At 39.0% G+C, this 4,883-nt stretch overlaps 1 pseudogene; it reads right to left on the bottom strand.

Annotated features, from left to right (window-relative positions):
- Positions 1-1,780, bottom strand: LOC104110224 (embryonic protein DC-8-like; annotated as a pseudogene).
- Positions 1,781-4,883: the final 3,103 nt, after the last annotated feature.

The raw sequence follows: 4,883 nt of genomic DNA, 5'->3' as shown, positions 1-4,883 counted from the left end.
GAAAATAGTGTCACCTAGCAGCCGCTGTTTCTTTATCTGCCTCTGCTCTCTGTCTGGTCTCATCCTGGATTCCTTCTTCTTTGAGCTTAAGTTCTTGCATCATTTTCCGTGCATTGTCTTCTGTTTCTTGATATAGTTCCTGCGAGGTAGAGAGATTGGTTGAAGTGCTAAAGCTGATCAGACATCATAACATTTCAACAAATGTCTGCAGAATAAAAACGTATTCCTCAATATTTTCGGAAACTCGAATGTGAGTCCATTTCTCACTTTCCGTTACGGAAAGGGTCGATGCACACAGAAAGTATGGAGACTTGCCCCTCATGTTCCGGTTATCAACTATACATTTTATTAATATAAGGAGCTCCATCCTTTGCAAGTCTCATGTGTGTTATACTGCCTATCGACTTTGTCCGTACTTCAGTAGACAGGTTTTACCGTATCTCAACTTAGTCAGACCTTAACTCGCGTCAACCATATACTACTACTGAACAAACACAACGATGCAGAAACACAAATTCTAGAAGAGTTAAGACATACGACTAAAGGCTAAAGGAGAATAAAGCAAGTAGCAGAAATCATTAAGGTCTCACCTTTGGTTCCTCCTTTCTCTCTGTGCCGCATCCGTAGTCTCTTCTTTTTTCCCTGTCAAGAAACCCAAAGCTCTTCTGGCAGCATCAGCAGCTGTATCTTTTAGCTCAGATATCTTTCCAAAGGTGGTATCCTTCCCTTCTTTAGCTTTCTCTGCTGTATAGTCCTTATACTCCACTGCTTTCTCCATTGTTGCGTCTTTCGTTTGCTTTGTTTTATCAGCCGTTGAATCCTTATAGTCACTGGCTGTTGTCATGGTAGCTTCTTTCGCTTCTTTAGCTTTCTCCGCAGCGTAGTCCTTGTATTCACCAGTTCTTCTCATTGTGTAATCCTTAGTCTCCTCTGCCTTATCTGCCGCTTTGTTTTTAAGTTCAGTTGCTTGTCCCATTAAGGAGTCCTTTGTCTCCTTATCTTTCTCTGTCGCATAGTCTTTTTATTCGCGTGCTTTTTCCATTGTAGCGTCTTTCGCTTGTGTCGCCTTTCCTGCAGCAGAATCCTTCATCTCCTTTGTCTTCTTTTCTGTGTAATCCTTATACTCGCCCATTTTTTCTCCAGCCTCCCTAGCTTTTTGACCAGCAGTATCAGAAGCTCCATGAATCTTCTGTGCTGCGACATCCTTACTTCCTATTGTCGCCTCGGCTGTGTCATGAGTTTTCCCTGTGATCGTCTCTTTAACCGACTTAAATATGCTTCCGATTACGCCAGTGCTCTGCTCATTTCCTTGAGTTTCATCATGGATCATGCTACCTTGCTCATGTGCTGTCCTCGCCTTGTTCACATCATGAAGTTCCTCAGCTGCTTCCCTTGCAGCTGCCTCAGTTCTTTCTTCCTTTGCTGCTTGTCTTGAAGCCATGTTCTTCTACTCTACAACCGATTAAAAAGGAATGAAAATAATCTATTTTAGTTTTCAGAAGGATCTCACATTCTAGAATCACCATAATTTTCTGAGACTTGCCAAATCAGTTCTTCTGTTGTTCTAATCAGAAGTTTATTTATTTTATTATGTTGATATCTCCAAAGCTCAAACGATGTAAAAGCTGGAAACATTATACGGTTATGAAAATATAATAACAAAGTAAGTTAACTACAAAATTTTTTCCTATCAATGGGCTGATTTCAACATCCAAAGGATGGCTTATCAAGTTACGCAAACAATTTGCTTATCGTTGCAAAAGTTTTCCTATCAATGGGCTGGCTTTAACATCCAAGGATGGCTTGCCAAGCTACTCAACTTGAAATTTTTTTGTACTACAACTAGCTTTAGCTGTTATACTCAGAAAATGTTCGCACTACAACAAGCTACCTTTCTTAGAGTATACTTACTCCATTTTCATAGGAGGATCGGCTTTTCCATCCATTTAGAAAGAAAGAACTTGAGAAAAATTTAGAAGGAACTCATATATAATATATCCCAAAAATTTATAATGACTGCTAGGTAATCTTCTAAGTACTACATAGCCTCCGTTATATAAAGGCTAGGAGGTTATTACAAGACAAACCTTATCACAAGACAAATTTATCTCACATGGCAAACTTATCTGCAAACTGCAAGTGGGTCCTCTTGGACATGTGAAGGACCTTAGGTAAAACAATTATTATACATATCAAACCTTGTGAAAGCATGTGAAAGAGGGGTAGTATACATGTCAAAGCATGTGGAAGCATATGAAAATCGATTAGAGAGTATGAAAATATGAATTTTTTTATCTTGGTATGCATAAATGATTTTTAGGGTTCATTGGCAAGTACTTTGGGATTAAGGTAAGATTAGCATAGGCTAAGGTTCAAATCCTCATCCTGGCGTCGATTCTGCTCCATGTCTGGCCTTGTCTTTTAAGCTTCTTTTCAATGATCTTATGTAATATGCTTGGTGCTTGGCGGTCCTGTTTCGTGTTCCTCCTTTTTTGGCGGGATGTGAGATGTAATATGTAGTCTCAACCTGACGATGTCATGAGTGAATCTATCTCGAATGGATTCATAAGACGTCTGATATTTCTTTGTTGCCTTTCTCGGACCCGTTCCCAATTGGAATGAGCGATGATATAATTCCAATTAGCCCATTCATTTGGTCATATTTTTCATGGGATACACTTATTTTGCTAGAATATAATTCTTTGTGCTTAGCTGTATTCTTCTTCCATGAATAAAATAGAGACGGGGAATATCCACCAGAATAGTATTTCTGCTTGTGGTTGGACTTTTCCGTTAATAATCTTCACATCCTATGAAACATGAATATCTTTGCTTTGTAGGAATTTTTGAAACATTTCATCCAATACCTTCGGGACTTGAACTATAATAAAAATATTTTAGGAGCAAGTTCAATATTGTCAAAGTCCTTGAACACATTGCACTTGAATTTCATGAAAATATATAGTACTGGTGACGTAAGTACCAGAAAAATCGTTAAAATTCTTTTGGGGAAAATCTCTGGCTTGTGCTATGAATATGTGGCAAAATAAATATTCTGAATTAACCCTATATGATTTAAGAATGGATCCTCCGTGTTGCCGATAACCTGAAGCTCGTAGTAAGTTCTTCTTTCCATTAGGATAGATGGATCAAAGAGATCTTTGAGGTTGAATAAGTCTGATGGTGATCGGTCGATTTTAATGAACTGATTCCTGGTACATTTTTAAACATGAAGATGTGGCTAGCTGGCTTTTGTTTTAACTTTATCTTCTCTTGATGAAAATCTTTTTGAAAATTCTTTTGGCCGAGATAGAAAATTTGCGAGAACATTATCCTTCCCTTTCAAGTGCTTGACCTGGAATTTGTAAGGAAAAAAATCATTAAGCCCACCTGAGAATTTGAGGATTGGCAATAATCTTTGAATTCATCTGGATCATCTTTGGGAAAGACTTCATAATCCATTTCAATAAGAAATATGTATGAATTAGGAAGAAATTGAATTTTTAATCCCATTCTTTACTGCAAGAATTTCTTTGATTGTGAAATTATAATATTGCTCGACATCTTTGAACCTCCCGCTGGCATATCCACATATTTCCCTCTTGTCATTTTTTTTTCCAAAAGCCACTGCACTCCAATATTCATTGCTGGCACCAGTTTGCAATATTTTTTAACTTCTGAAGGGATGTGGAGAGATATAACTTCTTTGGACATCTCTTTTATTTCTTGACTGCCTCATCTTGTTCCTTAGCCTATGACTAAGCATCTTTCTTGAATATCGTTATGAGTGGAGAAATATATGTATCGAATACATTCTCTTACATAATTTACTATGCCCAAGATGTTGAATTTGCTTTGTAGTGAGATCAGTATCTGAAAACTAGAGTAATTCCTCATATATGTGTAGCCTGGATTGTATGCCCCTTGGACAAAATGTATTCCTATAAAATCAATTTATTTTTTGACAAGCATTTTTTTTTGACGAAAGCATAAATTTCATACTGTGTCACCAGTGCCGACTAGTGCCTCAAATTGATGGAGCACAGTTAATATGTTTCCCCAGGGTATAGCTAAATAGTAAAATGTCATCACTCAAAACCAGTGAGATATGGAGGGTAGGTTGGGATGTTTATCATAGCTTTTGAAATAAGGAAGGTGCAATTTTTAATCCGAACAACATGACTTTCTATTGAAAATAATGATCGAAATGCAAAATCCCGTTTTGGCTCTTTCCTCGAGGTGCATTCCCAATTCCCAAAATTTTAATTTAAGATCAAACTTGAAAAAATATTTGACCTTGGCTAAGTGGGAAAAATGGTGATAGGTTCCGGCATCGAATGTAGAAGTTGAAAATTCTTAGTTTCATTAAGGTTGAATTGGAGTATGATTCGTGGTTTTAGCGTTGTTTGATGTGATTTAGAGGTTCGACTAAGTTCGTATGGTATTTTAAGACTTGGTGGTGTATTTGGTTGAGGTCCCGGGGGCCTCGGGTGAGTTTCGGATGGTTAACGGATCAAATTTAGACTTCAAACAATTGAAACTTGTTGTTGCCTACTAATGCAATCGCACCTGCGGAAATGGGGTCGCAGGTGCTAGCTCGCAGAAGTGAGTTTGGTTGCGCAGGAGCGGAATTGCCTTGGCAAGGGCAGGGGTCGCAGGTGCGCACGCAGGACCGCAGAAGCGGACTCGCACCTGCGACGAGTTGATTGCAGAAGCGGAAGTGAGAGGGGAGGGGCCTCATCGCAGAAGCGGCTTGGGTTCCGCAAATGCGAGGCCGCAGAAGCGGACCTCTTGTCCTCAGAAGTGAAAGAAGCCACAGAAGTGGGGAGGATCTCGCATCTGCGAGACTGTAGATGTGGTTAAGTACTCCGCAGAAGCGGAAA

This window comes from Nicotiana tomentosiformis, chromosome 3, assembly GCF_000390325.3.
Source record: "Nicotiana tomentosiformis chromosome 3, ASM39032v3, whole genome shotgun sequence".
Taxonomy (NCBI): Eukaryota; Viridiplantae; Streptophyta; class Magnoliopsida; order Solanales; family Solanaceae; genus Nicotiana; species Nicotiana tomentosiformis.
The sequence above is the reverse complement of the archived record's forward strand: the minus strand, read 5'-3'. Positions and strand labels throughout refer to the sequence as shown.